Source organism: Akebia trifoliata, chromosome 8 (assembly GCF_017979445.1).
Source record: "Akebia trifoliata isolate Shusen 1 chromosome 8, ASM1797944v1, whole genome shotgun sequence".
In the NCBI taxonomy this organism is placed as follows: domain Eukaryota; kingdom Viridiplantae; phylum Streptophyta; class Magnoliopsida; order Ranunculales; family Lardizabalaceae; genus Akebia; species Akebia trifoliata.
The window spans coordinates 6,939,485-6,951,430 of NC_141382.1; positions in this window are offsets into that span (position 1 = coordinate 6,939,485).

Consider the following 11,946-nt stretch of genomic DNA (forward strand, 5'->3'; position numbering starts at 1 on the left):
ATCGATATGACTTGATATAGTATCATTCATTGAATTTACGTCGACATAATAATCCTCCTATGCGTGATTAATGTAACGTAATTTCCCCTCCTATATCTAGATTTAGGGTTGCAATATAAATACTTCTATGCGTGATTAATATAACGTAACACCCTCCTATATCTTGAAATAGGAGTGGTAACATAAGTCTATTAATTGTCATATCGAGATAAAAAAAATATAGGTTAGGCATGGATCTAGATAAGTTTATTCAAGCTCAAATTCCAAGCTTGTAATTATGTAATTGGATTGGGATTTTGGATTCATGTGCTGGATTTGTGTAGATATGATCTAGATTTGTTCCTAATCAGGCTTGGATCTAGATTATTATTATTATTATTATTTATTTATTGATAAGCTGGAGTTCAAGGGATTTCACCCTAAACACACTACTACCGAGTGTAATTATTAATAAGATCTTCCTCTACAATGCTCTTAAGTTCGTGAAGAATATTTTCTTCATCTTCAATTACAATAAAACATTTCACAGAAGAACCCAATCATGCTAAAAAATATGTAGACCGGTTTGTTTTTCTCCAAAAGAATTCAAAAGTACATATTTCGAAAGTATCCTATAGGATGGTAATCTCAGACAAAATCTCTAGATATTTCCACACTGGTTCTATCTGGTTCTTGATCGTTTTGATCGAATAGAGTGGATCTAGATTTGTTCAGACCTAACTGAGTCCAAATCATTTTATGCCCTAGTTACATTTTTCATAATGCAAATGGTAAGAAACCCTTTTTTTTAATTGAAAAATTGCACTGAATTGAAATTTTTTTTATATCATATTTGGAAAATCATACATTTAAAAAAAAAGATATCTAATGTGAGTTTGACAAGAATATTTGCATGCACCATACTTGTATGGATACAAAAACACAAAAATCTCTAACGTTAACATACACGTACATATACACACTAATCTACCATCTACAAACATAGACATAAAGAAATCTTGATCGATCCTTGGAAACTCAAGATTACTTCAAGTTTGTACTAGTGACAAATACATAAGCATCACTAGTAGGGGGCATGATGTACGTGGGTAGAGGATGGAGGAACAAACAAAAATGACATTGTAAAAGAAAAAAAAAGTAGATTGAACTTCCTTTTCATTAATTGTCTATAAAAAAGGATGGAGCGAAGCATAAGTTATATGATTCTTGTTGACATAGTTAATAATATTATGTAAAAGTAGAAAAATAGCTTAAGCATCAAAGTATAATTTATAGGTACTCCAACAAACTTCTAAAGGAGAAGAAAGAAAAAAATTACCACCTAATAAGTATCTTGTCCCCATATATTATGAGGTTTTACAGGGACTTTAACCTCACCCCTCCCCCTACCCCTTCCATCAAAGTGCCTAAGAAGATAATAATAATAAGAGTCGTGCTGAAGTGACCTCAAGATTGGACCTCATATTGCACAGTTCGACGTGATAGGATCCATAGATGCTTTTTCACTCATATCTCAAGGAAATTATCTATGTTTTCCATGCACTTTCATGTCAGGTTGTGCGATATCATGAGGTCACTTCAGCATTATTCTAATAATAATAATAATTGCCTCATATCTTGGTGGGAGAAGTTTTACCCCTCAGAAACTATAGGATGGTAGTCTATATCTCACAATGTACAAGGGAAAACACATCCTTCACTTCACGGGAGGTTGTTGGTTGGATTTTCTTGCAATGCAATTGATTATGTTTCTGAAACCTTCTATAATTGTACTAAGAATTAACTTTTAGGATAACTACAAGCTATCAAATTTTGTTAGTTGAGTTACTCTATAACTGGACATTCTTCATCCCTATTTGTATTCCAACTTGTGGATCTACATAGACATCGTGTGGGCATGGAATCGTCAACCCCATAATGATGATCATCACTATAAAAAATCGGTCCATTATATTTAATTGAATAATCATGTTCTTCAATTTCAAGTCAATATTATATATAGGGTCCCTTTCGACAAACAACGTTAGGGAGACAGCACAGAGCTAACATGTTTATCCTATATGGATTGAAAGTTTTGAAATGGGCAGATTTTTTGTGAGGATAATCTCTATGATGAGGAGATCATCCTCACAAAAAAAAAATCAGCTTAATTTGAAACTTCTAACCCCATAAAAAGTGATTTAAAATTGTGGACCATCGTTCTTTTACTGTTAATTTGTACATCACCTTCAATGGGGCTAGAAGTTTCATATTGGGTTAATATTTTGTGAAGATGATCTCCTCACCATAGAAACCATCCTCACAAATAACCAACGCAATTTGAAACTTTTAAGACTTATAGAATTTTTTTTATCTCCCTAAAATTGTTGACCAAATGCTATGCTTTTATATAAGGGTGCATTTAAAAGCCCTAAAGAAAGTCAAACATTTTTCAATATATGAGCTAGAAGTTTCAGAATGGGCTGATCTTTTGTGAGGATGATTTCTAAGATGTACAAATCATCTTTACAAAAATCATCCCATTCTAAAACTTCTAACCCTAATTTACAAATTGAACTATCGTGGATCGTCAATTATTTGTAAATCAGTTTTGATGGGGTAAGAAAATTCAGAATGAGCTGATTTTTTGTTAAGGCAATCTCCTCATCATAGAGATCATCCTCACAAAAAATCAGCCCATTTCGAAACTTCTAGCCCATATATATTAGATAGGTTAACATGATATCAATGTAAGCCTCACAAGTAGGAGTTGGAACAATTATATATACTAACTAAAATTTCATTGGCTTATTACAGAAAATTACCCTAATTAATGAGACCCTAACCCTTAATCTACATAATTCACATTGCCTTAATTACCTTAATCTCCGGTTAGCCATTAAGAAATTAAAGATTAGATGATGGAGTAAGTTGTAAGTTTTTAAACTATTTTTCTCTAAGTTTGGACCCTACTTTACTAACCAAATTATGTTGTCGTTCTTAAAAGCCTAACCCGTGAAGAAATTGTTGTCCTTTTAATCTCTTTTTCTTCTTTGTAGGTCCCTTTGCCTTTCAAAGTTGTATGAATGAATCTTGTGTGACTTTTGACCATCTACATTAGTGTTTTTTTAATCTTCTTTCATTTTCATGGATGTAGCAACTGACTTGCATCAATTGCATCCTTTATAACAATGATGCGTAGGGACACGAGTATATGCAGTTTTATTTTTCTCATTTTGATTGCACTAGAAAATTGGTAGGAAAATAAATTTTCCTAGAATATGCAATTTGTCGTGTTGTTAGTTATACATTTTCATGGAAAAAAATAAAATTGATTGTCTTAAATTTCATGATTTGTCTGTTGAGATATAATTTATTTTTTTCTTTCGATAAGGGTAGAATTTATTATAATGAAGTTTGTTTAATAGTTTAGAAGGCCAAGTGGAATTTCGGTAAAGATTCATAAATGAGAGCTGTTGAGAAAAAGAGGAACAATCAAATTAAGAAACGAATTGAAACAAAACACAAATCACGCACAAAAACACATAATTTTATGTGGTTCCCTCAAGATTGAGGTACGTCCACGGATCCACACCGATTCCTCTATGAAGAGAAAACTCGTAATTACATATTACACCCTTTCACCAAAAATGAGAAATATAAATACGTCAGAAAACCTAACTAGGATTTTACATAATAATAGTAAAATTATGAAAATACCCTTGAAAAAATTTCTTTTGAGGCCTGTTGGCCCTCCTTAAACCCCTCAGCGAGCTCACTACCAAGTTTGACCAGTGTGAAAATATAGCTTGATTTACATTACCTCCTTGTTGACCAATACTATCGGGTTTCACAAACTACAACAAGAGCCCAATAAATTGCTTATATACCATCTTCGTTTATGATACTATTCAATCTAAATTAAAAATCCTAAAAAATAACACTATGCAACCCGTCCATTAAGGCAATATCTAATGCACTTCAAAATTGCCGAAGGAAGAATGTCATATTGATATTGCTAGGTTACAATGAAGGAGAATATGATTGAGAACTTTACCATAAGATTTGTAAATTTTGGATAATAATTTAGACTAAAATTTTCTAGCAATTTAATAATTAATTGTGAGAGTTTTGTCCAAAGAGCCAGGGACAATGAACAATGCCAATCTTTATGGAATTTTCAAATTTCAAATAATTCAAGTTGGATGGCCAAGGCAGGAATAGGAAGATCAAACTGAGGACAAATCATTATGGAACCTTGACTGATCCCATTTATTATTTATCCAAAACAAGGCCCATTGAACTAGTAAAAGATCCATCTCCCAATCATTAATATATATATATATATATATTTAAATCGTCTTGTCGTAATTTTACCCCCTCAAAGTAGATTTTTTAAAGTAGATTTTCCAAATCAATGAGATTTCTCCAAAAATCATTTTACAATCTTAAAGTAGATTTCCCCCCCTAATTAAAGTAGATTCTCCCAATCATTAAGATTTCTCCAAAAAAATCGATTTTGAGGTAATTATGCATCTTTCAAAGTAAATTTACTCCTTTAATTCAAAGTAGATTTGCATGGACATAAGGATTTTGCCAAATTCCTGAGAGAGCAGTGTGGGATATTTGATTGCCACTTGTTGGTATCAGATTGATAGTTGAATAAGGCAAGATAGTTATACAAAATTTTGGGATCATGAAGCCCACTTTATAAATAAAATCAAATTGTATCGATGGTTATCTTTACTATCAAAATGAGAAAAGAGTGAGTGCTTAATATTTTTGAATAATGAAAATACCCTTGAATAAATTATTTATCTTTCTCGTGACAAGTGACAAAATATACAATAGCAAGAACTATGATTTTAAAGAGTTTTTACCTTAGTGGCACATGCTTATTGCACGTAAATCCTTTTTAATTTGATATAAATTAAAAGAGAGAATTTTTTATTTTTAACATCTACGAATCTATAAAAGGGTGAGTATTGTGGATGTAAATACACATTACTTAATGTTTTTAACTAAAAATATCTTTAGATAAACCCTTTAATACATCCAAACTAATAGAAGATATATAATATTTTATATCATTTAAAATCCTCTTGACAAATAACAAAACTGTGTAACAACTTATCCTTGCACTCGTAAGGTCGCAATGATGGGTACTATATTAATTACCTTAATGATCTATGATAGGTACTATATTAAAGTGTTAATGAGATTAATATAAACATTGCTTTGTCAAGGAAAGTATTTTGAATGGTTGATCCGAAACAATAATTCATTATCTAATGGATCTTTTCGTACTAATAAAAAAAAACTCATCATGACATTAAAATTCCACTAATAAAAGAAAAATAATATTATGAGATGTAAGAATTTTTAGACCTTAACCAATAAAATAAAAATCTTTAATTTTCACCGACAAGATGAGATAATTTCTTCAAAAGTGAAAATTCTAAACTACGCTTCCACTCATAATCAATCGACAACTAGCGCTCTTGATCGGTACTCAAAATCACTTCAACTAAACAACTTCTAATTTTTTTAATTTGAAAACACTTAATTAGTCAATATCCAAACTTCTTATCAAACTTCATTTTCTCTATATGCTACAAGAGTTTTAAAAAAAGGATTTTTTTAAATAGAGCTGCTATTGCCACATCAACTTTTACTAAGCCACACCAATTCCTATGTAAATCCCCAAAGAATTACACACAGTTGGTGTGGCAGTAGCAGCTCTCTTTTTTAAAGAAGGAAGAGTCTAGATTTTTGTCTAAATAATATTTGTCTCACACATGCAAACTTCCCCAAGGGATGAGAGAAGTGCCATTCCTGAGAAGAATTCTACACTGTAGCTGCAGAAAAGTTATCTCCTTCATAGAATAATATTTTATATTTATAATATATATATAGTTCTGAAAATTCAGGGTGAGGTTTCTGGGTGTTCCTAATAAAATTGATGGTGTCGGGAAAAAGAAGAAATGAAGGAATAATGAAAGATGGATGGTGACTTGAGAGTTAGATGGTTTTCTCTTCATGTATTAAAGAAAAAGGAAGACAGTAGACCATATAGAAGATCTGCCAACATCAGACTGACAAACATGCAATTTAAATCAATGGTCCCCATCGATGATGATCATGATCCGACGTGCCACATTTTATTAGATCTATAACATTAGTACACCATCTCTTATATTATATATCAGAGAGGACTAAGGATTAATTTTGTTGGATGTTACTTACTCTCGAAAAGGAGGACTATTTAAAAAAAAAAAATCTCAATATGATAATTTTCTAGAAACGTTGGTCCGATAATTCAATTTAAATTAATGGTCCCCATCGATGATCCCACATACCATGTTTTACTAATCTACATCATTAGTATTTAGTACACCATCTTTATATTCTAGAGAGGAACTAATTTGTGATGACAGAGAAGGTACTCCATGCAGAAAAAAAGCATTAATTCTCAATATGGTAAATTTAGAGAGCTGTTATTGCTAAACCAACTATGGCTAATGCCACCCCAAGATGTGGGCTAATCTTTGGTGATTTACTTATGAATTGGGGTAGCGTTAGCAAAAGTTGGTATGGCAATAGAATCCCTATAATATTTACAAATTTGAGGAAGAAAAAAATTTAGAACGTGTTTGATTATTTTTTCAAACTTTTGTGCAACTTGCAAGAATGATCCAATGTTAGTACACCATCTTTTATCAGAGAGGAATAGATTTGTGGGATGTTATGTATTGTAGAAAAAGGTAGATAATTGAAACATAAAATTTATTTCTCAATATGGTAAATTGTCCAATTTGAGAAATATTTTTTAAATGTGTTGGTCCAGATTTTTTTTAAATTTTGTATTGTTATGATAATTTCCCCTTTCTTCAATATGTGGAACCAGATTAAATATAAGAGTCACCATTTTCTGACTTGAAAAAAATCACTTTTTTACTCGGTTGACGTGGCAAGTGCGCAGAACCATAGGTCTTTTTCTTTGGGATACACAAGGAAGAAGACTACTGCGCCCTTTCCAAGAGTATTTTTTTCGAGTTATTTTATCATTTGTCTAAATATAATCTAACAATCGTCCATATTTATCGAATAATTGTTTGATAGTAAAATGAACACAAAAATATTTTTTTATTAAAATGTTTTTTTTTTAAAACGATCATAGTTCTCTCCTTATTAGTATCCAATGAGATGGGTTTCATGCCAAATAAATTTCTTGTGGCAATTATCATTTTTGTTGTCCTACGAATTTAAACTATATTTTTACCTAACCAAAAATTATAATTTCTTATATATCTATACCTCATGACTATTTAATTTATCATATTCGAATCATTCAGCTTGATTTCCAATTTTCATTTTTTTTTTCTTTAATAATAACCTGTTTTCATATATTGACTCATCAGTTAATGGGTTGAACCAACTCGGTGGCGAGTCCAGTTAAATTTTTGAGTTGTAAGAGAACTATGATTTTGTACATGATAGTAAAAAAGAGAGCTTCTATTTTCATACCAACTTTTGCTAATGCCACCCCCAAAGATGCATGTCTGCTAATTCTTTAATGTCCCCACTTTATTTTGAGTTTTTGGATGAATAGGCTTAGCAAATGTAATTTGTACATGATGGGCTTGTATTTGTGGGGGCATGATTGGGTTAAGCTCTGTAGAATTGGTTTAATGCTGCAAGTTTGGTTGGGCTCTGGTGTATGGGGTACTATGTTTGGTAGAATCAAGATGATGAGCATAAATATATAAATTACAATCTCAACAACAGATTCAACAACCCAATCAATGCAGTACTCTTATCCAAAAGAGCATACCCAACTATTCAGCCCCACTTCCTGAACAAAACTTATCTGTGAAAGTCAAGATGGCCAATATGATGACAATTATGCAAGACCAACAACACCAAACCCATACCATAGCTGAACAATTAGCAATTCTCTAATTTTAATTTAATCTCTTTAAAATTATGATTTTCTTTATTTCTTTGTATAAAATATTTCTTATCGATCGGTTATGGATATCGATTAATGTTTCTTTTAATGATATATTAACATAAGTTATAGGTTTTTGATAACTAGAGCTAACCCTTTCTTCTATAATGTTTCAAACCAAGATTCTCATTTTTTTTCTCCATTTCAACACAACCATGCGAAGTGCAAATGAAAGGCCTTACTTTTGTCACTTATTCTCCTTCCAACCTCTATGCCCCACCCAAGATTTGGAGATACTTATAAATTCAACTCCTTATTTCTAATGTTTACTTCATGAACAAATATTCTCTCCTTTTCTTCTCTACCAAAATTATAAAAAAGTTTCCTTCTCTAGCTATCCCTACCACTACTACTTTTCTTGCTTTTGACTGTTTTTATTTTTTATTTTTTATATTTTTCTTTTCTTTTCTTTTCTGAAATACTATATTTACCATAGGATTTAAAAAAAAGAATGGTGGAATTCAAGAAAGGTTTTTGATATATTTCCTCCAATTTGGATCTGAAAGTATACAACATGAATAAATCCTTGATTGTAAAAATGTATGTGTCAACCCAATGGGTTTCTAAAAAAAATTGACATTTTTTCTAAGTCATTCTAATTTTTGAATTTAAATTGAATAAGGAATCTGAAAATTTTTGATTTATTTTATTAAATTAAATGTAGCACGACCAAAAAATGAATTGAAACCCTTTGTGTGTAACTCGATAAATACGAATCAAGATAAAAAGGAAAACGACAAATATATTCAAAAATGAATATGGTATTGTACAATCATTATTTTTTATTTTTTTTACATCTTTGATCCCTGAACCGATTGAATTATTCCTTTGACATTTTCAAAAATCAAGAAATCACATATAATGATATTTGAGAACATAAAAAAGTGATTTATGTAGTAGTTTGAGCTTTTGTGTTTTAGCCACTTAATATTTTATGCAAGATATCTGATTTCAAGTCTCAATTGGATAAGAGAGTTTTGCATAATTGATACTTATAATTTTTAGATAAGATGATTTGGAAAAAGAAAAAACATCAATTAAAACAAAATAATAAAATACGGTTATTTATCTCATTCTAATACTTAAATTGACGTAGAAAAATAATTAATAATTTAATGGATAGAAGAATATCATGGTTCAATTTCAAACTTTTACACTTAATTTCTCCGGGAAATTAGATCTCATAGAGTTAAATTCTCATTCTCAACTCATGACCACCATTAGTTGAAGCTTCCTTCGTAACTCCTAAAACTACTTCGTAGTGGCTCCGTTCTGGATGTACTGAGAAACTTTAACTTGTAAATTTAACCTTCTTTCTCGCTCTTCTTCACTTGATCTTCTTGCTCGGAAGAACTTTTACACCCAAATTAATTTTCTCGCTCTTTGGAGATAGGTAGTAAACATCACAATCCTTACTATTTATAATGTTTGATAGCACAACAAACATGAAAATATTTTTTCATATAAAAAATATATTAACTAAATCAATCATATAGAAAACTTAATTTTAAAGATTCTTTTGGTTTACACCAATATCTGAATTTATGTTATTGGGAATCCTGACTACAGACTACATGAATGATCGAAAATATATTTTCTAAGCAAATTTTTTTTAAAATATATAACATTTCATTAGAAACTGACACTATTTAAACATTTAAAAAGTATGAGATGGGTTTCATGCCCAATAAATTTCTTGGTGCAAATCATTTTTGTTGTCATACAAATTTAAACTACATTTTCACCTAAAAAATTATAATTTCTTACCATATTTCATGACTGTTTCATTGATTATATTTGAAATATCATTCAACTTGATTTCCATTTTTTTTTTTTTTTACTTTTCTAAAATGCTCATTATTACTTTTAAGTACATGTTTTCATATATAGACTCAACTCAGTGGCCGAGTCAAAATTTTGAGTTGTAATAAAACTACGGTTCTGTACGAGATCTTAATAAAAATCCTCATGTACACAGCACACTCAAATCAAACGTAGAAGGGATTTTGGTAGAAAAAGTGTAGGATTTTTTGGTTGGTTGTTGGAGATGAGGGTACTTAGGTCATTTCTCATTAGTGTATTGAGAAGACTGAAGTCAAGGAGACATGCCATCTAATTGAAAACATGGGGGATATCTAACGTCTACATCACCCTAAGGGTATGTTTGATTGCATATGAAAAATAGGGTGGAAAATCAATTTCTATGGAAAATGACATTTTTCAAGTGTTTGATTGCACATGAAAATAGAAATTCATTTTTCACCCTAATAAAAAAATCCACCCATATTTTTCATCCTCAATTCTTCCCCAGTCGTATCTTCTTCTTCCATACCATCACTACCACCACCGCCACCGCCACCATTACACTAACCTTGCCGTCATCTCCGGCCACCTTCTCTCTCTCTCTCTCTCTTCTTTTCCTTCTTCTCCTTCCCTCACCTCCACCGCCACCACCACCACATTCTCCCCTCATCTTCTTCCTCACTTACCTCTGCCACCACCGTCACCTTCACCACCACGTTCTTCCTTGTCATTTTCTTCCTCACTTACCTTCGACAACACATCCTCCCCCCTCTCTCTTTTTCCTCATCTTCTTCTTCCTCTCCCCCTCCTCTCATCTTCTTCCTCTTCTTCTTCTTCTTCGTCTTTTTTCTTATATTTTTTCTATGATTTTGTCCAAGTAAAATCAAATGATAGAATTTGATTTTTCTACCCTACCTATTTTCCATAACTATTTTTTCATGGAAAGTCACTTTCCATGCAATCAAACATATCCTAAAATTTAATGCAAGAAATTCAAATCAAATAATGTTGTTTTAATTGTTTAGAATGTCAAATTAAAAAATATTTTATTAATGTAATATTTGGGAAATTAGCTAGACAATATTTATCCTTAAATGATAATAAAATCCAACACATCATAACTTCAGGAATGCCAAAAATAAAAAATAAATATTTTTAATTTATTTAGATCTATTTATAAGTTCAATATAATTTTATTTGACTCATTTAAGTAGACATGCTAAGTTTTTAGTTGAATCAAATTCGATGAACATTCAAGTCAAGTTTTAAAATAATATTTTAATTATTTAAAATTATTAATAAATCTAATATACATAGATCAAATTAGTTTGATGGTGATTATAACCATATTGATCTCCATCATCATCTATGAGAGTTAAAAATCACTATATATATATATATATATATATATATATATATATATATATATATATATATATATATATATATATATATTATATATATATATATATATATATATATGGGTCCCTATCCGTGGCCAACATTTTGGCAAACACTTTTTCAAAACATGGGTTAGAGGTCTTGGAATGGGCTGATTTTTGGTGAGGATGATCTCCTCACCGTAGAGATCATCCTCACCAAAAATCAGCCCATTCCAAGACCTCTAACCCATGTTTTGAAAAAGTGTTTGCCAAAATGTTGGCCACGGATAGGGACCCATATATATAGTGATTTTTAACTCTCATAGATGATGATGGAGATCAATATGGTTATAATCACCATCAAACTAATTTGATCTATGTATATTAGGTTTATTAATAATTTTAAATAATTAAAATATTATTTTAAAACTTGACTTGAATGTTCATCGAATTTGATTCAACTAAAAACTTAGCATGTCTACTTAAATGAGTCAAATAAAATTATATTGAACTTATAAATAGATCTAAATAAATTAAAAATATTTATTTTTTTATTTTCACAAAAATACTAATAACCAAAGAAATTGGTTAAGTTTTTTATTTGGCTTGATATATTTCTAGATTAAATCATTTTGTAAAGTTGTTAAAGGGTATTTCAGATATTTTTCATAAAAAAATCTTCAAAAGATCCTTAATTAGTGAATATTTTATTAAGTGAGATTTAAATGATTCGTATTCTTGACTAGGGGACTAATCGTTACATATTCTCAA